Source organism: Schistocerca serialis, chromosome 5 (assembly GCF_023864345.2).
Source record: "Schistocerca serialis cubense isolate TAMUIC-IGC-003099 chromosome 5, iqSchSeri2.2, whole genome shotgun sequence".
NCBI lineage: Eukaryota > Metazoa > Arthropoda > Insecta > Orthoptera > Acrididae > Schistocerca > Schistocerca serialis.
This window is the reverse complement of record NC_064642.1, coordinates 663219921-663246112: the sequence shown is the minus strand read 5'-3', so window position 1 is coordinate 663246112 and position 26192 is coordinate 663219921. Positions and strand designations below refer to the sequence as shown.

Below are 26192 nucleotides of genomic sequence, written 5' to 3'. Positions count from 1 at the left end.
TACACCAAGTCCTTTCATTCATACATGTATTTTTTCATCATTAGAAACTTTCCTACAAGAGCGGGTATAAAGAGTAAAAGGCATATTACTATAAACAAAACTAAGTCTACTTTGAGTCTGCGGGTCGATTTCACAGTGCCAGGCCTTGTAGGCGATGACATCTCGGTCGGCGAAAGATTCCAGTCCAGGTAGCGATGCGTTATCACAGCGGACAATTGCGAGTTCAAAAATGGCTCTGAGCACTATGGGACTCAACTGCTGTGGTCATAAGTCCCCTAGAACTTAGAACTACTTAAACCTAACTAAACTAAAGACATCACACACATCCATGCCCGAGGCAGGATTCGAACCTGCGGCCGTAGAGGTCGCGCGGTTCCAGACTGGAGCGCCCAGAACCGCACAATTGCGAGTGTAAACCACCCACTGCCAGCTGCTCCAGTTGCAACATCGAGGGAAAAATTAAGTCGACATCCACGAAAAAATATAGGTCCATTAAGGAAGTGTACTGGAAGTGGATGGTTTACTTTAGCTATTGTCAGATGTGAGAATGCCTCTCTACCTGGATTGGAATCATTCGCCGACCGAGATTTCATCGCTTACAAGACCTGGCATTGTGGAATAGATGCTAAGTCCCAATCTCGACCTAGTTATGTATATAGTAATATGCCTTTTACTCTGTATACCCGTTCTTGTAGGAAAGTTTCTAATGATGAGAAAATACACGTATGGATGAAAGGACTTGGTGTACTTGCTGCGAATGTAACTCTAACTGGTGATGTGGCCCTGTACTATAATTATTAATAAAGTGTGATCTGTAGCGTCAGCCATTAACCGGTGAGCGTACATAGCGAACCGAGGGCTCAAGGATGCAACAGTTTGAAAAAAATCGAAAACAGTGCCGCATTGGCCTCTGAGCGCCTGCGAGGCTGAATAATGCAACCCGCTTGGGCCGGTTCGCCAGCGTCACGCGCGCTGCTAGAACTACAGCGCGCGTACGGAATAACGCTCCCGCGCCGGCCCTCGCAGCGGTTAAGTCCGTTATCAGCGCTGTTATGGAAGCAAGGTCATGCGCTCAGTATAAAATCACCCAATGCAGACCAGCGGAATCAGTCCGCTGTGAGCTATATCTGCAACAGTGCCTACCAATCACGATTTTATTTGGATGATGAGAAAGTTTTTACAGCTTTCAGTTCTGAAAACGAAATATTTCAAATGATTCGTTCTCACTGTTCGTCTTAGATAATGCTGACTTCACTATTGCTACAGTGACGGGCAAATGTTCATTCCATGCTATGGGTGGAATCAGGTGTGTGACTCCAGGAAGAGCGATAGGACATCTGAAAGTAACGACACACTCTGTCATGCCGAGCTCTAATGAAAGAGGAAGTGTCCAAAGAATTAGTCGCTAACATCCCGAAGGGAGAATACAGATGGAATTGAAGAAATTTTTCTGTAAAACGTCTATTCAGAACAATCATACACTAAAGCTACACACTCAGTAAGAGCTCAACCAAGAGAGAGAGAATGAGAGAGGGAGAGAGACAGAGATCCGTTAGCTCTTTTTTTGTGAAGCAACAAACACTACCTCAGATGCAACAGAACATTTCAAAGACTAGAGAGCGGAATAAGAGCCGGTAACAAATTGTTCAAATGTTTCAAATGGCTCTGAGCACTATGGGACTTAACATCTGAGGTCATCAGTCCCCTAGAACTTAGAACTACTTAAACCTAACTAACCTAAGGACATCACACATATCCATGCCCAAGGCAGAATTCGAACCTGTGACCGTAGCAGTCACACGGTTCCGGACTGAAGCGCCTAGAACCGTTCGGCCACCAACGGCCGGCGAGAGTAAGAAGATCACATAGCAAACATTATCGTGGTGTTTGATCAACCACTCTCCATGAAAGCTAAAGATATAGTTACAGTGGAGGCTAATAGAGGGAATGAGCTATTCACTAATGTAGTTATTCGATTAGGAGGCTTTCACTTGATAATGTCTTTTCTAGGAGCAATAGGATTCTTAATGGGAGATAGTGGCCTACCTCAGCCTTTGTACACTGTATATGCTGCAGCTTCTGTTCCCCATATACTTTCTGGTCGTGCATACACAGGGCAATTCAAGCTCACTCTGCAGTCACGTGTGCTCTTTCCATCACAATATTGGAGGAAATGGCAGTCATGGAGGAGGGGAAGCAACATATTAAAGACTGTATTTCTGATATGAGTGGAAACGGTGCATCTTTCATCGATTTGGAGAAACATTAAGTGATTGAAAAGCTGAAAAATAAATTTGTCAAGACAGTGGATGATATTAAGGAAAGAGCTGGCCGGGATGGCCGAGCGGTTCTAGGCGCTACAGTCTGAAACCGCGCGACCGCTACGGTCGCTGGTCGAATCCTGCCCCAGGCATGGGTGTGTGTGAAGGCCTTAGGTTAGTTGGGTTTAAGTCGTTCTAAGTTATAGGGGACTGATGACCTCAGAAGTTAAGTCCCATAGTGTTCAGATCTATTTAAACCATTAAGGAAAGAGGGAAAACTTCCCAGTCATGGATACAATACATTCAGCTTGTCATCTTGGCACTGCATTTCATCCAAGCAGAGCATTTGGGGAATTGGGAGCTCCATATAGAGTGTGTGAGGGCTATGCTCCCAATATTCCACGCAACTGGACACTTTCCTTATGCTAAGGCGTGTCATTTTCACCTACAGGACATAGAAAAACTGAAAGAAACCATGATACTCGCGGAGTTCAATAAATACATCAAAGACAGCTTCTTCACGGTTCGACACTCTGATAAGGATTGGTGCGGAGTATGGACCGACATGACGATAGAACTAACGCTTATGAAGAACCTGAAGAGTGCTGGAGGTGTTTGACATGGAAGAAGTTTCACCGATAGTGTATTGAACCGATGGATCTGCGGTATATCAATAGCCCATCACATGTGTGAAGCTCTGGGACAGCTCTGGAATCAACATTCTGTTTCGAGTGATGGACGTTTTGAACTGAGGACTGGGAGAATAGAAACTGACGAGAAAATTCGCGGAAGATTACAGCTGTGGTTGCAATAACACACTCCATTTGGTTATAATGAGCAACTGTATTCATTAGGATCTGGATTAATAGCTTATCAGGGAGTAAACTTTACAAAGGTGTGTCTGTTCGTCAAGAAGCTCTTCGAACAATAGTTCCTTTATAGGAAAAGGAAGAGATTACAATTTAAAAACTTGTGACAGTATTTACAGGGTTATTACAAATGATTGAAGCGATTTCACAGCTCTATAATAACTTTATTATTTGAGATATTTTCACAATGCTTTGCACACACATACAAAAACTCAAAAAGTTTTTTTAGGCATTCACAAATGTTCGATATGTGCCCCTTTAGTGATTCGGCAGACATCAAGCCGATAATCAAGTTCCTCCCACACTCGGCGCAGCATGTCCCCATCAATGAGTTCGAGAGCATCGTTGATGCGAGCTCGCAGTTCTGGCACGTTTCTTGGTAGAGGAGGTTTAAACACTGAATCTTTCGCATAACCCCACAGAAAAAAATCGCATGGGGTTAAGTCGGGAGAGCGTGGAGGCCATGACATGAATTGCTGATCATGATCTCCACCACGACTGATCCATCGGTTTTCCAATCTCCTGTTGAAAGATGAAGTCGGCGCTGTCGGTCTCCAGTTGTGGCATGAGCCAATTTTCCAGCATGTCCAGATACACGTGTCCTGTAACGTTTTTTTCGCAGAAGAAAAAGGGGCCATAAACTTTAAACCGTGACACTGCACAAAACACGTTAACTTTTGGTGAATTGAGAATTTGCTGCACGAATGCGTGAGGATTCTCTACCGCCCAGATTCGCACATTGTGTCTGTTCACTTCACCATTAAGAAAAAATGTTGCTTCATCACTGAAAACAAGTTTCGCACTGAACGCATCCTCTTCCATGAGCTGCTGCAATCGCGCCGAAAATTCAAAGCGTTTGACTTTGTCATTGGGTGTCAGGGCTTGTAGCAATTGTAAACGGTAAGGCTTCTGCTTTAGCCTTTTCCGTAAGACTTTCCAAACCGTCGGTTGTGGTACGTTTAGCTCCCTGCTTGCTTTATTCGTCGACTTCCGCGGACTACGCGTGAAACTTGCCCACACGCGTCCAACCGTTTCTTCGCTCACTGCAGGCCGACCCGTTGATTTCCCCTTACAGAGGCATCCAGAAGCTTTAAACTGCGCATACCATCGCCGAATGGAGTTAGCAGTTGGTGGATCTTTGTTGAACTTCGTCCTGAAGTGTCGTTGCACTGTTATGACAGACTGATGTGAGTGCATTTCAAGCACGACATACGCTTTCTCGGCTCCTGTCGCCGTTTTATCTCAATGCGCTCTCGAGCGCTCTGGCGGCAGAAACCTGAAGTGCGGCTTCAGCCGAACAAAACTTTAAGAGTTTTTCTACGTATCTGCAGTGTGTCGTGACCATATGTCAATGAATGGAGCTACAGTGAATTTATGAAATCGCTTCCATCATTTGTAATAGCCCTGTACATAGGAAAGCTGTGGAATATCATGGAAAAAAGAGAAATACCATTACACATAATCGGCGTCATCCACAGTATAAATATAGACACAAAGATAATTGTAATGCCAATTCCCTGAAATATTGGCCAATGAAGTACTAATAAAGAATTCAGGCACAAGTGCTGAATCAACCGATACTTTTTTGATTATATTTAGATAACTTTTAGAGGGAACAGAGAGAAAGAATAGTAAGAGTTAATGTAGAAGACAGCTACAGAGGAAGAAATTTTATTAAAACTCTGTGTTTACGAGATGATTCTAGTTTCAAGATAACGAAGATAACTATAGAAAATACAAACGCGACACACACTAAGCATATCGGCAAATAAAACCCCAAATCATGGCATTGCAAGGGTCGCTACCCTTTAGAAGTAAATTAGTATTAGAAATACTCAGAGGAAGAGCACAAAGGAGATAGTGCAAAATTTTTCGCAAAGCTGTGGCAGTTCCCTGTGAACGACATGAAAGCGAAAAGTTCACTTTAAACTCTTCAACGCACTGTAGCCTCAAAGCAGCTAAGTTGAGATTTTTGAGACCAGTCCACTAGTGACAAAAAAAAGAAAAATAGGAGACCATCCCGAATATTGTAGGAATGTACAACTTAAATGAAAAGATTAAGGAATACAGAGAAGCATGGAAAGAATAAAGAGAAAGAATGGGTAATGAACACATTCCAAAAAACCTACTTCAGCACATCGAAGAGAAGATGGATGGGTCAAGAAGTCGCAACGGGTCAGCCGATCGAATCCATGACAGAGAAGTATAATACATTTATTGTTTAGTACCTCTGTACCTCAAGATATCGAAACATCGTTTTAATCTCTATGGCATTTCCAGGTGTAGCTGTGTATTCTGATCATAATTTATTGGCTAAGAACTGCAGATTAAATGTGGAGAAGTTGGAAAAAGGTAGGAAATTAAGGAGTTGGAACGTGGATGAACTGAAGGAACGAAATTTTGAGGCTTCCAGAGATAGCATTAGGTAACGTGGCACTGAATCTCGGGAAAGTGTTACTATAGAAGACGAATAGGAACGTATGAGGGATGAAATAGGGAAGGCAACAGAGGATTTGCGTTAAGAAGGTAAGGCTTAACGTGATACAGGAGATACTGAACTTAACTGATAAAAGCATAAATAAAAAAAATATGCATGGCATGGCATGCTCAGAAGGTGATCGTTTTACTGCGTAACAACACGCATACCCGTGTGGCTCAACGCATTCAAGGGTCAACGCATTCAAGTCTCATCCCATCGCACGGAAGTAATGCCACTCTCCTTATAGTCCTTACCTGTTACCCAGTGAGTCTATTTTGTTACTGTACTTAAGGAAGCTCCTTCACGGTTAGGGCTGCAGGAAAGATGACGATGTCAAAACGTCAGTACAAGACTCATTAAAATTTCGGGCGGTACGTATCTTCGAGAATGGATTTCAGAACGTCATCATATGGTACGATAAATGGCTTGATATAGGCTCTAAGTTATTTTGAAAGGTAAATTAAGGTTCAAGCTTGAGGATAAACGCTCCATGTCGTAATGCCTTTCTAGCTTCATATTTTATTATAAAAGTCTGTTTAAGCGTATGTCTGCCAGGCATGGTCCGCAGCTCGTGGTCGTGCGGTAGCGTTCTCGCTTCCCGCGCCCGGGTTCCCGGGTTCGATTTCCGGCGGGGGCAGGGATTTTCTCTGCCTCGTGATGACAGGGTGTTGTGGATGTCCCTAGGTTAGATAGGTTTAAGTAGTTCTAAGGTCTAGGGGACTGATGACCGTAGATGTTAAGTCCCATAGTGCTCAGTGCCATTTGAATCATTTTTTTGTCAGGCATGCTAATCTGAACATTATCATCTCCTGCTACTTTTCTTGCATATTTATTCCATTGTAGGATTTCTTTTTCTCTTTTTTTCGTTGCTTATTTTCGTTGGAGCCTAATCGTTTGTAAACCATATAGGCCAACAACATTACGGAGTGTGAATCCAAGGACTGGAATTGTTACTCTCCATTTTTAACTCACTATACGCCAGCCAGTTTCTGTGACAATCTCTTTGTTTTTAGTAAGCAGTTGTTCGAGTGTAGTAAAATAGCAGTATATATTTCACGCCCTGAAATCGATTCTCACTGCTCATCATTTCTTGTTCACCAGCATTTTCAGTTCAGATTCTCCTAAAATTGCAAGCGTTATTAAACGAATTTATTGCTCAGTAATAGCGAGTTTCAACAGTTTCTACCCTCTTGACATGGATTCATTGACCTGCACGATGTAGGATATTGAGTACGTGTTCCGTAATTATCGATGATTTATAGAGATTTTTTAATATTGCTGTCATTAGACTGAAAAAATTCTTTCATGAAGAGGAATATACATTTCTCCAATATGCATACACCTGCAGCCTTACGATACATACTCTAAGGAGTCCGAAAATTTCTCTGCTCTGTAATTTTACGTACTTGTCAGAAATCAGTCAATAAGTACCTTAATGCAACCGCTTGATTGGCTGAAATAGATTCCTAAGAGCTGCAGAGGATTTATATTCCTCGCTTCGCACAACTGCATCGTTCCCGCACATCGGTATGTTATTTTCCCGTTTCGCAGGGAGAAGTTCATTAATCAGAGCTATTTATTCCGAACCTGGTTTAGTACTGAGCAGTTCATTAATCACGGCGTTTTATTCCAAATCTTGTTAGTTGCGGCGTTTTTTTTTTTTTTTAAGCGAACTTCGTCAATTCGAATGCGGAAGCAATGCGTCCGGCCATGGGCGAAGAGGAAGTTGTTCTGTTCAGTAATTTTAAGTTTCACTCTTTGTTTCTTTAATTGGCATGTTCAGTACTTTTGTGTTTCAGTCGTTGTTTTTTGTTTAGGCGGTGAAGAGATATCGGCTCATTCTCTGACACAGCCTGTTTAAGCTAAAAATTTGATTGCATGAAATTACGGACTATGTTTATGCACTGGCGGAAACTGAAAAATAAGTCTCCAGAAACTGTAGTCACTCTTGAATGAAGTTTTATGAAAGTGTAGTAGAAACTGATCAAGTTTTGTTGCCGTGAGCACGGTTTAGTGAGGAACAGTTCTGGTAACCGTTATGGCGACCGGAGCGCGGGATGTATCTGGAGACGCGTGATAGATTAAGGTATTAGACGCACAAAGCCATTAATCTACGGAAAGAGCAAACGGAACGGAATTAGATGTTCTGGAAGGTTCTTATTACGGTCATGTTCTGTCAGACAGATACTTTCCTTGTGGCCTATAGCTCCCACGTGTTGATGTCATTTACTGATCACGTATGTCATTACCCGATACACTCCGGAAGTGGCCCCTGCAGAATCCTTCCTCTTCGCACACACTGCAAATATATAACATTCACCATTCCAGGTGCGCTTTTGGGTGCAGCCTATCATGCATGCAGAACGATGAAGAGGCGTTAGAGGAAACAATTAAGACACCAGGTACCGTACCACGCAGTTTACTTTTAGCAAATAACAACAAATAATCCTTAACTCAAAATCGAACCCTCGGCCTGCTGAATGCTAACACAAAACTATACCCATTACAGCTTCTGCACAGCACAACTGGTATTTCCTGACGGAGTTAGTTACGGACATATAATTACAGTGTTGCCAGATTGCCAATCTTTAACGTCCATTTACTGCCCGAAATATGAGAAGATCGAAATTTTATGAGACACATTTTTGTAACGCTAGTATGTGAAGAAACGCGCTGCAAAGTCCAACTGCGCAAATGGTTCATCACACTGTATACAGTCGGTAACAACTCATAAATGGCAGTCGTTCTACAGGAGTCCTTGCTAACATATTTTGTCATGAGCACTCAAGGTAACAACACCGTAGTTCCTCACCACAACAAAAACAGAATCCCCTCTCAACTGACATGGTTCTGAAAAGGTCAACTACATCGCACAGGAAGTTAATCCAAACTACGCCGATCGCAATTCTCTATCCTAAACACCATTAATAATTTAATTCGAGATTTTACCGATGAAATGATCAGTTTATGACCATCAACCGTTTTCTCAGCTTAATTTCCTTGCATGTACAGGACACTTAAAGGGACAAAGGAATCAACTTCACTTCATCTAATAAATAATCATATATCTTACTCACTGCAATTAAGTAAGGCATTCGGTCTAGAAAAATGCATTAACCTGACCGTGAAAACGTTTCGATTATGACTGTAAGCAATTCTGTAAAGTCGACTCACCCATCGCACCCATGCAAAACTCTCTCATGCAGCCTCCTTATGCAACACTTTGATACAACTGCTAACAAATTCATACTAAAGCTTAGCAACAACTAAAATTCGACAAAAGAACAGTGTTACTAGTAGTTTCAAGCAGTTAGTTAATTGTGCTGGACGACCATCGCCGAAGAGCGCAATGGTCGACTTACTGCTCGTAGTATAGTCTTTGCGTCCACAGAGTTCCAGCATAGCTGGCAACTCTCGGCATCAACGCCTTCTGGCATCTTTCTTCTTTCCTTTCATCTAGACCATATATCATATAAGCTTTTACACCAATAAAACACATCAAATTCTACATATCCTTAGACATTTATCACTAATCAGTAAATAAAGCTGGGCCACAGTTTTTTTCATGATAACCACGCAAATTTTGGTCCATTACATGTTGTTTATTTATATATTTTTTATTCTGCTATCCGTGCTTACAAAAGAATCGGCAGTTTAAGAAAGTGGTGTACATGTGTTTCCTGTTAATAACTTGATATGTGTATGTAAAATGAAATGATACACAAGTACGTTTTTTGACTTCTACCGATCCGTTGCTACAAGAGTGGCGATATTTCATTTTGACTTACTCGTTATCTGCTGTAAAACCAGACTGTGGAAATACACTGATCAGCCAGAACATTTTGATCACTGACGTACTATCGATACAAACCCATCCAGGTGATAGCAGCTTTATCTGTCGAGAAATAACTGCTATAGTGGCTAGCACGAAAGTAGAGTCCTCAAGGCCACGGCCGCTGCGTGCCATCAGCAGGGGCTGCCGTTTGTGATTCGCCTGCCTCTCGGCTTTGTTGCCGTATAAGTACCGTTAGGGGTGTGTTAGGTCAGAGCAGCTGCAAGCTCAGTGTTATATCGAGTGTTCACGTCTGATATCACTGTCTTACCGTCTTTAGGAAGGTGCTTTGATGTGTGTTCGGTGGTGAACAACGATGCAGGAGAAACGGCCAACTTGTAGTACTCCTCCAGTTGGTTTATGTAAAGGGCAGAAAGACACTCGTAAACAATCGAAAATTTATCATATTAAATGTACTCGTTTTTTACTGATCTGGCCGACAATGAAGAAGAGAGGAATAACTTAAATTTCATACGAATTCATAAACTTCTGCCAAAGCATGTGGTGACTCCAAGTCAACTGTAGGTCGTATTAGCTAATCTGTGTCACTGGAAAGATCTCCAGACAGGAATGAGTGTTTCGATTCTCCAAGAAAGGGATACGGACGTGAACGGAAATCAACCGACTTTGATGATTTTAACAAAGAGCTCGTGTGTAGAACTGTACTTGGATATTATGACAGAGGGAAATATCCAAAGCCTAAAAAAATACAGGCTGACCTCTGTGAAAAAATCAATTACTTGGGCTCAGAGACCCCATTCTTTGTCTTTTTCGCTCCCTTGGTTTCTGATTCAAGAAGTTCAATGACGGACAGAAATTCTTAATGGTACGCAGAGACATTGCAGCAGCAAGAGGGAAGTTTTTGCATACAATGCACTTCTTGTGCGCTGACGACATCAGGCCTGTAGTGTACTTGGATGAAATCTGGGTTTCACAAAACCACACCAATATTTATATATGGCACGACTACAAAGGAAACGGCGTTGTGAAAGTGCCTACAGGTAGAGGTGGGCAATTAATCATCGCCTCCGCTGGTTCATTAACCACAGGCTCTATACCAGATCCTATACTTCTTTTTCATGGTGGGAAAAGCTCTTGCCAATCCGACTACCATTCAGAAATGAATGGAGAAGTTTTTAAGAATTTTTTTATTCGACTGTTGTCTGCACTGGAAGACAGCTACCACTCCTTTCAGATAGAAAAGCTGTCATTTTCAAATTGGAGCAGGCAGATATTATGGAGTGATTAAAGAAAAAGAATGTTTTAATTTCAATCGATGAAACGAATGCTGAACTCCTGTGTAAAGAAGAAAGTGTAGGTGCCAAAAAGACTTACGAATTAGATCAACTGGTAAACGAAATGGGACGCCAAGTGGTACGACTACCACCGTATCACTGCCAGTGTCATCCCACTGAACTGGTATGGGCCCAAGTAAAGCGAGAAGTAACGATAAGAAATACTACTTTCAAACTAGCTGATGTCGAGAAGCTAACACACGAAGCTGTTGACAATGTTACTCAGCAGGACTGGGAGAGGTGCGTAAAATAAGCAGAAGTATTGCAGGAAACTAATTTCTTGAACCAGGGTTTAAGAGACACCATAGTGGAACCTGTTACGATACATCTGGCTGAAACAAGTGGCAGTGAATCTGAAGACATCGATCCAGAAGATCCTTCAGTTAAAGTAAGTGCCGTGTATGTAATAAGCTGACTTGATTTAAATGTTTGTCTATTCATTTCAGTTATAGAGGACTTAATGAGAACGTTTTCCCCTTAAAGTAGACGTCTGATAAATTTATTAGTGGCGATTGATTTACTCGACAGTAACTGTCGATTAAAACAACATTGTCAATTCTGCATTAATTAACAACAGTTTTCCTAAAATCCTGTATCGAATGTCTTTACATTTGGATATAATCTTAATGCATTCGGTTTCCTTGTAAATTCGTAGTTTAGCTTCTTTCTTATCATAGAAGGATTTATTGGCTGTTTCGTAGTAAGGGTAACGCAGTTCATAAAATGACAAAACATTGTGGTCTTCTGTATCGACTGTATATATAAACGGAGCAGTAACATTAGAACAGTTCCAGCACCTATTCTGATTCTCCGAGAAGATCATAGAAATAAATGATATTTGACGACATTTACAAAAAGCTAGAACATAAAATTATGCTACTTTAGTGTGACAGAGGATAGTATTTGATGGCTAGAGAAATACAGGCTAATGATGGACGAAATTTGTAACACAAGACAGGGACATTGCGTGCTGAGATTAATAGGCTTATAGCATATTTAGATAAAACTTAAGGGTTTCGCAAAACCTTTCGAACAAATAGTTTGCTCGACTTCAGTGAAAATATTGGCTTCAAAATAAGTACAATTACTTTTGCGTAGCGTATATTGGCGTTTTGAGTGATGGATGCAATGATGAAAGATATGTATTATCAGCCAGTAAAATATTTTCGGGAAGTGGGGAATATTCTCGGTCCCATTAAAGCGACCTGTCTGAACAAAAGTCTTGGCGACGGCCTAAAACGACTCGAGAGCTGCTGCGCGTGGAATATCGCGGAAGTAATTTGCCTCTGTACGTGATACGATACAATAATGAGGACTGAAATGGTACAAAAAATAATTTTGTAGTTTTCTTAACATCCGCCTCATGGGATGTTTCTTCACAGTCCCACTGAACGAAATTCATCAGTGACTACATTTTTCGCTACGCAGTCGGCACATTTTCACACCTCTTATAATATTTGATTTTTTATCTCAAAATACTTTTATGTTTCCGAAATAAAAGATGCAGCATATGCATCTGTAAACTTTGAGGATGTTGATATTTTTTTCAGTCCCATTACATTAGTGATTCTGTTACTACCACAGATTGAAGTAAAAAATTATTTTCCTCCAAATTTCTAGTAACGTTAGTTTTCATTTTTTTTCTAGCACCTAGTGAGAATTTTCTTTGGAAAGTCCTACTTCATAATCTAGACTAAAAATAGTTGCCTGATATTTCTTTTGAATTTTTATGAACATTTGACATTATCACTATAAAAAAAAAAACTGGTAATGCTGTTAGACGGCGAGATGACCTTGAAGTCCTATTTTCGTGCCGGCCACTATCGTCAGACACATGCTCGGTGCATGTAAATCAGTGAGGGTGCTGTTTGTGTGTAGAATAGGCTAGGCACAAGCATTTGGTAACTACACGACTTGTCTGGTACCGAGCGAGGTGGCGCAGTGGTTAGACACTGGACTCGCATTCGGGAGGACAACGGTTCAATCCCGCGACCGGCCATCCTGATTTAGGTGTTCCGTGATTTCCCTAAATCGCTCCAGGCAAATGCCGGGATGGTTCCTTTGAAAGGGCACGGCCGACTTCCTTCCCCGTCCTTCCCTAATCCGATGAGACCGATGACCTCGCTGTCTGGTCTCCTTCCCCGAAACAACCAACCAACCAACTTGTCTTGTGTTCGAAGATGCGGTGGTATCTTCAATACATGGGGAAACAAGGTGAAACCACATTCAGACGTCATAGGGTTGGACAGCCTTCTATCACTGCAGATGTCGGACGTCAAAGGGTGGATAGATTGGTAAAACAGGACAGGCGGCGAAGAGTGGGCGAAATAACTTCAGATTTTAATGCTCAGCAGAGTACATGTGTGGGTATGTGCTAATGTTACTACCACGGTATCGGCAACTACGACTGAAACAGGCACGTGACCATCGGCACTGGACCTTGGCGCAGTGGCAGAGTGTTGCATGGTCTGATGAACCCCGATACCTCCTTCATCATGCCGATGGGAGACCGCGAACGTTTCGTCTTCCAGGGGAACAGCTCCTTGACACCTGTACCCCGGGATGGAAATAAGCTGTCGGTGTCTCCCTTATGCTCTGGGAAACATTCATGTAGACATACATTGGCCAGTGGAGCTCTTGCAAATCTCCATGAATGCCAAGGAATATAGCACACTGGTTGCAGAACACTTAGACCTCTTCATGATGACAGTGACATTTTTCAGCAAGATAATGTGCCATGTGATAATGCCAGGAATGTGGTGGAGTAGTACGAGGAACACAGTGGCGAGTTCCAGCTCCTCCTAGAAATTTACGAGAATTGAGTGACTTGTGTGTACAGATGTGTTAACCCCCTCCACCGACCCCACCACGTCATTGCTTCCATGCCACGACGCTTCGCCGCTGTTATCCATGCAAAAGGTGAACATACCGGCTATAAGATAGGCGGTCATAATGTTTTGGCTGATCACTGTAAAACTCGAACCTTACAGTATATACCTACTCAGATATCCTTTCTAGGCTTCCATCGTCCTCAGGTATTTGTATCTAATCACGTGAGATAGGGTAACTTCTTTTATACTACGGCTACTTCTTTTATACCCTCTACAATGTAGACTCTTTACTCTCACTCATCTGGTACAAATTTCCTTCGTTTTAGCAGGGAATCATTTTACTGTCGGCTGAAATAGTTAGGCTGCTATTTGACATTCTGGAATATGTTGACAACAGATACCTTATCATCAAAAAACAAGTGTGACATTTGAAACAGAACCATTGATTGTCCGTGCACGCACGTAAACCTTGGAGCTTTCCTCACATTTTCTTGTAGGGCAAAAGTAACTGCCTTTGTCAAATGTTTAGTGTGAGCTCCAAGGGATGCGCGACAAAGTGAGATGAACGACTGAGCGAGCAATTATAGCGAGGGACAGTCTCATCGCAAATCAGACGGATCTGCAGCTGATAACTGAAGCCACGGTAAACACTTACATTCGATTCGTAAGATATCATTTTTCCCCATGTTTTTATCTTCACTCATGTGCAAGATACAGTCTCTTAAAAACGGTTCAATCTTTATGAAGCAATTTCTATAGTGCATTTACATATACAGTAAGGTAATATTTATTGATAACATTAAACAAAAGTTTAATAGGCTCGAGATCCTTCAACGAAACATTTAATAATAAGTTATCCGGTTTACAAAAACGTGACTAGCGTATCGGTTCATTGCATCACAAAATCAATGCAGAGGGATATCACAGCGAACTTCAGTCGTCTTTATTCTGTAAGTCAGACCGCGACCCGCCATTGATTTGATGTATCCTCATCTTCCGTGTCTGAAATTGGTTCTTGCTTATCGTTCATTCCATCCCGTAAAGGAGAGAGCAGAACCTTGCAGAACTTAGTTCTTTGAGAATACATTGTTGAAACTAGATTTGCTGGACAATGTAAATTTTTGTGAAATAAATGATGTGATCGAATTATGTACAAGTCTGTGCAGTCATGCTGTAAATAAAATAAACTCTATCCATATTCAGGAAATCGCCGATCCTCAGTTACAATTGCGAGGATGTTTTGGTAAAATCGGTTAAGACATCGCGTATCGGATAATCTACAGGGTGTCTTATCTATTTGAACAACAACAAGAGAATTTGTCCAGAAGTAAAATAAATAGAAATTCCAGGGGAACAGTTGATTAGCCACCAGAGGGATAGTAACCAACACGATTGTCTTTCTTGTAACTCAGTGCATTATGAACGTTTGAATGGTAGCACTTTTTTCTTTTTTTACAGCATCCTATGTTTTTATTTGGTGACCAATTTCTTCTTCTCAAAATGTATCTAATTCTACCATTGACGTAAACGTGACCTTACTTACTATAGAACACAAAAATGGCTTTGACTTTCATGTACTACCCGACAGTGCATGATCACAGGGTAATGTAATTCGCCCACTTGCTGAAGTGAGCAAATGGAAGTAGAAGAAAAAAGCACACTGGTCATTGAGTCGCCGTTTTCAGTTGAAGGTTTGTGTGAGAACAATTTACATTAACGAACAGAAGGTAGACGTGCTAATTGTCTACGATCGGGGAGCATTTTCCTTCCATTTCCATTTGTTGACTGTGAGGTCCCACAAGTGGGCGAGTCACAGAACACCATGTTTATGTACTCTCAGTTTTGTGGTACCTTTCTAATGACGTCATGTTTATGTGAATGGTGTTCTGTGAAATGTTTCTGAACAGGCCTTCAGGAAAAGGTTACCGAAAAGTGCGGGGTACTGTTTAAAAAAAGACTCGCTGCTTTTCATATTTCCGTAACTAATATGGGCACAAGGAAGGCCAGCACACTGGACAATGTTCCCCTGGTAGCTAAACAAAGTATGTTTGCTACTTTTTTATTTTGGTTCTGGCCAAAATGTTATTTTGCGTGGTCAAGATAAATGGGACACGCCGTATACAGGGTGGTCTGTAAAGCTTGCAAGGATCTTGCAGCTTAGGTTGTTATGATAAGTAATTGATTGAAAAAAATTCGAAACGTTGCTCCATTCCCGAGTTAATCGGCATGAAAGTTAGGCAATCGGGCGACAGTGGACGCAAACTCAGATCGCCCTTCCAGAGACGGTGTCACCAAACGTGTTCATTTAGTATCCTGAAAACGGACAAGAGAGCGATACAAATATTGGACATGGGACTGTATTAAGGATCGATGCCGAGTCAAAAGTCTGAGCAGTGTCATGCGTTAACATCTACACTGTGAGAGTAACTGACACTGTGTTTGGCTGGCAGGGTCGCTTGAATTTGCGGGCGCAGTGACCTGATTGGCTAACTTCAGTGCTAATTAACTCGGAAATGGCGAAAAGTATCGAATAGTTTTCTTAATAATTATTTCACTGATCAACCTAAGCGGCAACTATCTCGCAAGCTTTTCTGGCGTTTCGGACCACCCCCTATGTCTTGCGCCAGATCACTGATGGCTTCTGATCTAACATATATAGCACATAAAAATGTGGTGCCGTCCAAAGAACGGGGTGCATAACAAGGTTGGCAACTGGCATTGCAACCACAGAAGACTGAAATCGCTGCACGCTGCACCAAGGAATGAGAAACGCTGGCGTAGCCACGCCTCCAAGAGCTTCTCTTCGCCACCACAACGGCTCGTGTAGTTGCGATTGAGTAGAGCAGGACTTTTAAAAATATTGGGAACCCGGTATATCGAAAGAAAGTATCGATATACCGGAGGAAAAAAATTCGAACGTACCTACCTATAAAAATATCAGCTACGGTATGAAAATCCGCAGCTGGATTTACAGCTGTATATTTATGCATTATCAGATATTCTGTAAATCAACAAGCTAGCAGCCTGTCTATCCCCCTTAGAGTAAGGATTGAAAGGAAAACCATACACGTTAGCGTTTGGCGATAACCACTTTGCTAAAAATGGTAACTGCATGTACTTTAAGTGACACAATAAAAGGTGTCTGATGGGTCCACTGTTCGGTTTCGTCGCATATCGGATTTGTCCAAAACACTTCATGTGGAGTTCCTGCCTTTTTCATTTCTGCAAACACCAGCGACCTAACAGTTGTAGTGTCAAATTTGCTTGGTGAAGCTAAACGTTGCAGTTTCTGTTGGTTGCGCCGGGCGCCGATTGCGGCAACATTTTTCCTCACACGCCTTCGCTCACCACAACGACCAGTCTTCCTATTTAGAACTGTATTCATCATTTCTGCAACTATTAGTGAAGAATGTCGATGTGAAGAAATAGCACACTAGTTGCGTTAAAAATTGTTTTTAAGACAACTGGTGTGCTGATTCTTTACACCTCCTAGTGAAATCGGTGCTTATTTGTGCCAAATATATTGCTTCACACAGTGAAAGAGAAAGACTAGACGTGATGAAAGCTCAAAAAGTAGTAAGACTCCTTCAAACAGTGAAGGTAAAATTATGTCCTATTACAGTTTCAAAGGAACAACTACAATTATTTTCCAAAAATTGCGAAAAATATGTAAAATAAAAATTAAGCACAATATATTGCCGTTTAGATGTCATCGGGGAAAAAACCAACCCTACCATATATCAATATTTTGTGGAAAAAAGATCGATATACCGATATTGTATCAACAGCCCTAGAGTAGTGAAATACTCAGTCCAGTTCACAGTTAATGACCAAGACGATAGCATCGTCGCAGATAGGTTATCAGTGTGTTTTAGGCCGGACATGAATATGAACATTATGTCAGTTGTTCTTGAGGTAAAGAGTCGTGTAAAATTACCTGTATCAAGTGGTACTTAATATTCAGAGACAGTTGTAAATACTCATAAAATTCCTGTGAAAATGGATTGTACAATGGTAAATAAATCTGCGAACTATACTGCGATAAAGTGAGCCAATGTTTTATGTATTATAGCTCCACTCAGTCTCCTCCCAGAACAAATCAATGAACACACAGGCGGGTGTATTTTTGTACGGCAGAACAATTGATATATGGTTTCGTAATAAAAAGAGTTCCTTTGCGAAAAAATGTTACATGATTTAGAAGATGACGAGATGGTAACAGCTAAAGATTGATTATATCACTGTTCGTCTTGTTGGGTCTGCGTTTAGATCACTCAGTCATGATAACTATAACATCTAGCTACAGACCTGACTACAACATAATCAATTAATACGCAGGGAATGTTTACATTTATTGGAAAGCAATAGAAATGTGATTCTGCTTTCCGAATGTTGCGTGCCACCGAATATTCATGAAATGGTCAATCAGTTCCCATTCAACTACGGGTCAGTGGTTTATGGATGTGTATCTGGCACTCGATAACGTCCCAGATGTGTTTATCGTGAGGATTTGAAGCCCAGGCGTCCGTCTCAGTTTACTGTGACCCCCCTAATACATGAGAGCCCTCTACCCTCCGGCCATAGCCCTGGCTCAGTGTTTGTTTTTAGCAGCCGTTCCCCTGGGTGACAGTCTATACGGACAAGGCCATTGAGTGGGTGCGCAAAGAAAGATGGTTTGACGGCCAAGCGACACATTTACACTTTACCACAGTCAAATCTCGATGATCCTCTTGAAATTGGCTGTCTGATTTGCCATGTCCATTTTCAAGAAGTTTTGGCCATAGTTGTGAATGAAACTGCGAATTTGACAGGTGCAGTCAACTTCTGTAGTATCGATATAGCCATATGCTTTGTAAGTCTATTGTTGAAACCACCAATGTTGGTCAGAGAGGCTACCTCTTTTGAAGAGACTAGTAGGCAGTGTGTTTTCGACAGTCTGGCAGTACACTTACCTTGAAAAGGATGGAAGCTGTCCTGCCGCACAGTGGACGCAGCATTTAGAAAGGATTTTGCAATTATATGTTCTGATGAAAGCACTAAGTAAGTGAGATTGTACACATATTACAAAAAGTTTTGGATCACCGGGTATCCTGTACAGGAATTTGGAATAGAGATCAACATAAACATCATTTCCGCCCTTTTTATTGCTCATGAAAACCAGACATTGCGTGTTGCACCACTAAATAGCGAGACCTTCAAAGGTCGTGGTCCATATTGCTGTACAAACTTTAATGAAATTAAATGACAAAAAAAACAGTTACCTTTTTTTAAATTTGTTTTTAGTTAATTTACCTTTCTTTCTTTCTGTACGAACTTTGTTGTAGAACCCCTTATTTACGTGTGGCAATAAAAATTCATTTAGACAGAATTAAGCACATTTAAAATTACGTGAACTTAGTCAACCCTCTCATGCTGATAAATTCACATTAACTGATTAAGAATATTTAGTTGAGAATTGAATCTTTTACATAATTCGGCCTTGGCACACATTTTCTGAATGCAGTGGATTTTTTTAAAAATATTTACTGAATTCTTTCCCGGCGTTAGCTATGGAACACAAGACTGTCTCTATTAGTAGAAAATGATTAAATATTGCCAAGCCGACGTTTAATTATCGTTGATAAAACACACTTCACTATACATTTAAGTTATTTGAAAGAACGAACAAATTGTTAAATTTCAACGTTAACTATCCGCCTATGAACGCACAAATGTGAAACTAGTAATAAATTCCGTCAGTCTCTGGATCGCTGTAAAAGAAAAACATTTACTTAATTCACTGCTAATTTTTATCTGCTCCCGATTTACGGGTTTGGTTAATTTTTCTTAGCGGAACAATTTTTTAAATGTGCCGCCGCTGCAAATCGTTCGGTCGCGGCACAGCCCAGTAACACCAGCGATAATTGCTAAAAATGCTGAAAATTCTTTAAAGAAATAATATAGATGACATGGGCAAGCTAATTTACATTAGTAATACACACTTTTGATAAATTATAATGTATTTAGACCACAACAATAATTGAACTTACATTAGTTTGTAATTTCTCCTCTAATGGCGGCTAAATCTAGATACAGACAGATGAAGTCTACCCGTTCATAAAATGCTACGTCACAGGTTTCTCTCTCAGCTCTCGAGGAAGAAGACAAAGAATGCACACTATGTATTCCTATTCATATCACTATCAACCGTTAATGTCTCTTTGCAATCTGCGGCTGTATTTTACATTTTTTTTATCGCAGATATTGACACATTTCGTAATTACATTATGAGTATAGAAATATTACAATCACAAATACGTCGAGTATATTACTACAGAAAATATTACAATAATAACGAATATCCTTTACACAAAATTAAATAATATTTTTGTTAAATAATTACAGTATAAACAAATTGCTTCATAGTGGCGTATATAGTACAATTAAATTTTGGTTTGTTAATAGTGTGTGTGTTGCCAGGGAACGTTACATTGCCCCCTGGCAGCTTTTGGCAAAGAGTTTTTATACTTGGACACAATGGTGCCAGTAACGTTCTTTACAATTCTGTATTTTTTTTATGGAATTTCTCTTTTAATTAGTCCCAGGGTTACATGCGTTCATGGCTCCCCCATTTGGGCGAAGGCAGACAGGAAACCTAGGCAATACTGTGCCGGAGCCCAGCCATCCCAGTTGGTTCATGGTTAATCTTGTCTCTTTAACAGTCACTCTTTTGAATTGATTTAGCAGGTTGTCATCAACGGTTACATAATATCACAGTTACATACAGTTCAACGAAAGTTTGTTGTGTGTGATTAACAACTCGTAATTATTATTTTTGCGATATACTGCAAGGTCACTTGTCCTAGGATATATCACTTAGTTTTTTTAAATCATTTAGCACAACGTCACTTTTCATAATGTTCCCACTACCTACGTGTTACAAATCTTGTTAGTGTTCATTTTCTCTTGTCAATTTACGGGTATACATAATAAATGTACAATGTTTATCAAAAATCGAGTTCATTGACATGTTATGCAGTTTGTGTAAATATTTTGTTCAAATGGTTCAAATGGCTCTGAGCACTATGGGACTCAACTGCTGAGGTCATTAGTCCCCTAGAACTTAGAACTAGTTAAACCTAACTAACCTAAGGACATCACAAACATCCATGCCCGAGGCAGGATTCGAACCTGCGACCGTAGCGGTCTTGCGGTTCCAGACTGCAGCGCCTTTAACCGCACGGCCACTTCGGCCGGCAAATATTTTGTAATATGTCAATAATGCTGTAGTTGGTGAGCGGTGCGGAGTGATTGTTGAGCGGCGCTCGGCGCGGCGCGTCGGCTCCGTGTAGGTCACCGCCCCAGGTGTTGACAGCTACGGCGCGGAGAGGCGTGTGGCTGTCTGCTGTGCTACGGGCTGCTGATGCCGCTGCATGGCTGAGGCAGCCGGATGCGCATTGTATATCAGCTCGCCCGTGAGACATCTTGTTGCAGTGCTCCAGCAAACATGCAACAAGTTCACAAACAGTGTACTATCCTTATGGGCATTTTTCCTGCTGTGGGAAAGAACGCATACAGTTATTGGCAGTTATTATTCAGTAGGCCTTCACTAGTCTGGTTTGCACAATGTTTCGTTGTCACAGTAACACGTTTTATGGGCATACAATATTTTTTCACCATGTCATGACTTGTCATTAGTCACACGCAAGTCTTCACCTTAGGACAAAATGTATCTCTGTAGTCAATGCGCTTTCCTGGCGTCCTTTGACACACAAAGAGTTATAGTTTGACACTAACTTGGTCCACCGTCTGTTATCGGCTCACTGTTCGTGTCGTGCTAGTTCTTTGTCCACTTGCACACAAGGCGATGATTCAGTTTCTTATTGCTTGTTCAAAACAACCACGTGACGTATTGCTGCAGGTTTAACAGTCACTGTCTGTCTCTGCCACACAATACTACACTTTTGTTTAAGTTTTTTCAGTTACAATGTCCGTTGTACAATTTTTTGTAACAGCACATTCGTAACTTCTTGTTCGCTCTTTACCAAGGTGTGTGATAATTGCGTACATGGTAACAAATATTAAAATTTCGTATTAGTTTGCCCAAAAATCATCTATATTTATGTTCGAGTAGATTTTATTTGTGCATTCCAGCCGGATTCAGGCATATTGTTCAATAACTCCTTTGAAATTATGTCTCACTTCACTTGCAAGGTCCTACGTAACTACAGTGTAGTCTCTGTAGGCTAAAATTGACTTGGACTGTATCAGGCTAGCTCTTTTTTACTGATTGGGTCTGCACATGCTTCAATTGAAGCTTCTTTGTGCGTAACTTTGCGTTACTTAAATTTGCAATAAGTTTGCCTCCCATGGTGCCCTCGGGTCACTACTGGGTCCATTATTCTCTTTGATAACACTGGTTTGAAAATAAAGTTCTCAGGGTCTCATATTATTGATATTATTCTGGGTTCGAATCTGTCAATCTGACAGCTACACATATATACGTATATATATAATAGAAAAGATTGTACCAAGAAATATTTCAAGTTTGACACACATATAGAATATTATGCAGTACACAAACTAATCACTACTAAAATGTTCCTCCTGACTGATCTCTGTCACAATTTAACACTACAAATAATTGCACTAATCAGGTTATCTGTGCAGACATTTAGAGCATGTTTAAGCTAACACTAATTAAAAAGAAAACATAACACAAATATTCATAAACAAAAGAGAAAGTCAATCATATTCTTATAACTAAATACTTCTAAACTAGTACATTATCTCTACAGATCATATATCATTAATGTTCATTCATTTTCAAAAGAATGGTGTACCTTTTTTTACACGTAACACATAGGACTATTAGTCATTTACTGTAGGAATATGTTTTCACATCCTTACGCGGATCCAGTCCCCGTACTCTCCCTGATTGGGGATCTGCTAAGAGATAGCTACTATTTCCTTCTTGGACTAAGGAATGGAGTATGAGGCTCGACAGTAGGTTTTGTGAGGCTTCACCTCGATATTGTATTGATACCCATTAACAATTCCTGGTCGTTCTGAGAATACATCTGCATAGTTAGATAATAACTGTACCAAATCTTGCTGTTGCATTGAGTTCAAATTTTCGGACTGTGATACTTTGTTCACAAGTGCGTCCACATTTGCTTTTAATTGATAACTTTGTACGTCTGGATAATAGAGATTTTGTCCTAGAGAATGATTGTCTAAATGTAGTATCCACTGATTCCTACATTTTATATTAATAACATTACAATTAGGCACAGGTACCTCTTCAGATCTGAGCATGGACAATTCTATCCTCCTACTCGCGTTCATCATACTTAATTTTCCCCGAGAAAGGTCGTTTACTGCGTCCCTTTCTCTCAAAAAATCTACCCCCAAAATGGAGGCTACCTTTAAACCCTTTACTACCAGGAATGAGCACGCTATGGCTTCTCCCCCTATATACATCTCTACCCGCACTTGGAGTTTAATTATTTGTCGCTGTGCACTGATGGCTCCAGTGATTTTGCAATTGTTCACAGGAAAAGTCAGCATACGCTTTTCTTTCCCCAGTACTCTGAATAAGTTCATACTCATGACACTGACAGTAGCACCTGTATCTACGATTGCTTGCACATCAATATTGTTAATTTTGATCTCTATTATCGCTTGTACTTTGTCTTTGTGCTCCTTTATGCACGTGGGTGGTTCAGTTACTAATTCATGTTCCATCCGTACCCCGTCATTATACCTGAGGATACAGATTCTCGATGTTTTGTTCTGTGTCGGGCTGCTCTCACTCCAAACCTCAGCCGACGATCGTATCTCGGCTGAACCTAGTTTGTTGGATTATTACTGGTGGATGGGTGTGGCTGCTCTGTGTCGCTGACCTCCACTATGTGTAAGTTGTGTTGCGTCGGCCGCCACGGTTGCGCAATTGGCGTATTTTGTGGTGGCGGTCGGTTATTGTCATATCTTTCACTGTTTTGCCGGTCCGGACTGGGCCTCTGGTTCTGTGGCCATATCGGTCCTCGGATCTCCTTTTCCGGTCATTATTCACCGGCGGACTATTGCCGTTCCGGTGTCTACCTCTGTTCCCGTTTTGTACATAATGTTGTCTCCTATAGTTACCTCCACCATTTCCATTATTTGATGGAGGCGTGTTATTTCGACCAATTCTGTAACAGTTTCCGTTACTTCCAGCCTGTTCAGAGGCTGCCTTAACATCCACCTGAATCAGGTCAATTGAGTCCAGAACAGACAAGAAATTTTCCATGTCGTTCTCCGGTATGTGTATAAGTTTTTCCTTTACGTGTATCGGCAAGTGTGATTTCAAAAGTCTGATCAAATCCCGGGATGAAATCTGCTCGTCCCAGTAACGGATCTTATTAATGTACTTCTCAAAATATTTTCGCAAATTGCCTAATCGTGGAGAATACGGCTCTGGATTATATACCTCTTTCCGTAATCTCTCCTGAATACATGTTGACCAATATTTGGCCAAGAATGCCTTTTCAAATTGCTCATATGTGTCCCAACTGTCAGCTGCTTCGGTTGCCCATAATGCAGCATCTCCTTGTATGTGAGACATAACGAACTGTATTTTCTGTGTATGACTCCAAACGCTAGGCAAAATGTTTCTAAATCCCTTGATAAATACTACAGGGTGAACAGATTTCCTCTCCGTTGTAAAGATCTGAAACTGTCGGTTTCAAATCAGGCTTTCTTCAATCACTATTTTGGAGTGACATTTGTTTGTTTCGCTAACATTGGTTGCCTGTTCTGTCTCGCAGTCGAAATTTTTTACTGCTGTATCTATATGCCTATCATTGCTGTACCCAGCTCGGTGTACGCCGCCACACCTTTACTCGCCCATGTTAGGCAAAATTTTTCTGCCTGAGTGACGGAGTCACTGCCCTGTGGAAATTTACTGCCTCACAAACACAGTTAGACTGCAAAAGACCGGTGACGCTGTATTGTAACATATCACCCCGGACTACAAGTCTTTGTACCCAGCTGGCGTGACACACGCCTGTGCATCGCCGTGCATCAAGCCATTTTCCAGCTCCGCAAGATGACGATTGACATTCCCCTGCTACAGCGGAATCATGCACCGCCTTGTTGAGGTCCAGCACTTCCGCATTGGAGCCCACGTCTTTGGCTTCAGTCGCGGCGTACACCTTCTCGTCCATTTTTCTTACGATTTGGTTTTCAAGTTTGTGCACTTGTTCGGACATTTTCTGCTCAATTACTTGACTTGTGTCAATTTCTAATTGTTCCATCCTGTTAGCTAGTACACTGATTTCACCCACGATACTGGCGTTAGTAACCTGGATATTATCTACGCTTTCGCTCAGTTCTTGCACCGCTTTGGGTATGGTTTCATAGTTTTGTCTCAAACTAACAATCTCACTTTGCATAGCTTCCAAAGATTGCATTAACTGCAAGTCTCTCTCATGCTGGCGTCGATCACGCTCTGCTTGTTTAGCATCACGTTCTCTATCGCGTTCTGCTTGCATACGTGCAAATTCACCTTGGAAATTGAGCATGCGCTCGAACATAACTCTTAATGATTGCTCTTCTGACACCTCACCACTCTCTGGTCCGTGTCTAGTGCTTGTGGGTGGTACAATATTTCTACTTTCAACTGAATAACTGGCTGGCAGTGGCAACATTTCTTGCCCTTCTGCCCCCAGATTCTCACATTGTACTTCCTGAACTACGCCACTAACATTACTTCGTGCCTCACTTTCTAACTCGGTATCACTGCTTGCTAACCGTTGTTCATTATCCATGTTTATATCTTTTTGACTACGCAGTCTAACCATAGTCAACAAAAGAAAGAAAATCTGAACTAAATATCCTAACACTCAGGTTTCACTGACATAATCACACAAGAAAAGGTCATTTGTTGAAACACACTTATTATATACTACGATGACTAACTACTCAAATGTCCTGTTATTTTTTAAAAAAAAGAACACTAACAACAAGCACACCACTAATGATCCGAGAACACCTGCACTGAGGCTACTTTTCTACCCACAGGACAACTATACTGCAGCTTTACCTTTTGGTGATCTATCTTGGGTGCAGCTGCCCCCTGGTATAGTCGTAGGTAATTAATTTTTTGATATAATGAGCTCTCTTCTTCAGCTTGCGTCTGGGTATATAGTGATCTCATGCAAAAAATCGTATACAGGTATTACCACACAATATTGGTTAGGCAATACACACAATACATGAAAAAAATATTAATTGTTCTCCAACAAAGTTCGACTACAATAATTCCCTAGTTATCTCATGGGTATTTTGTGGCCACTGCACGGATAGCTCAGTCAGTAGAGCATGAGACTCTTAATCTCAGGGTCGTGGGTTCGAGCCCCACGTTGGGCGCCAGTTTAATGAAATTAAATGAAAAAAATAAACAGTTACCTTTTTTGAAATTTGTTTTTAGGTAATTTACCATTCTTTCTTTCTGTACGAACTTTGTTGTAGAACCCCTTATTTACGTGTGGTAATAAAAATTCATTTAGACAGAATTAAGCACACTTAAAATTACGTGAACTTAGTCAACCCTCTCATGCTGATAAATTCACATTAACTGATTAAGAATATTTAGTTGAGAATT

At 41.0% G+C, this 26192-nt stretch overlaps 1 protein-coding gene and 1 non-coding gene across 2 annotated transcripts in view; both read left to right on the top strand.

Annotated features, from left to right (window-relative positions):
* The window catches only part of LOC126482163 (V-set and immunoglobulin domain-containing protein 1-like), a 730649-nt gene that overhangs the window by 274672 nt on the left and 429785 nt on the right, over nt 1-26192 (top strand). The gene's annotated exons all lie outside the window — the stretch shown is intronic.
* On the top strand, nt 25885-25957 carry Trnak-cuu (transfer RNA lysine (anticodon CUU)). The gene has a single exon. It is a non-coding gene; the product is annotated as a tRNA-Lys (tRNA).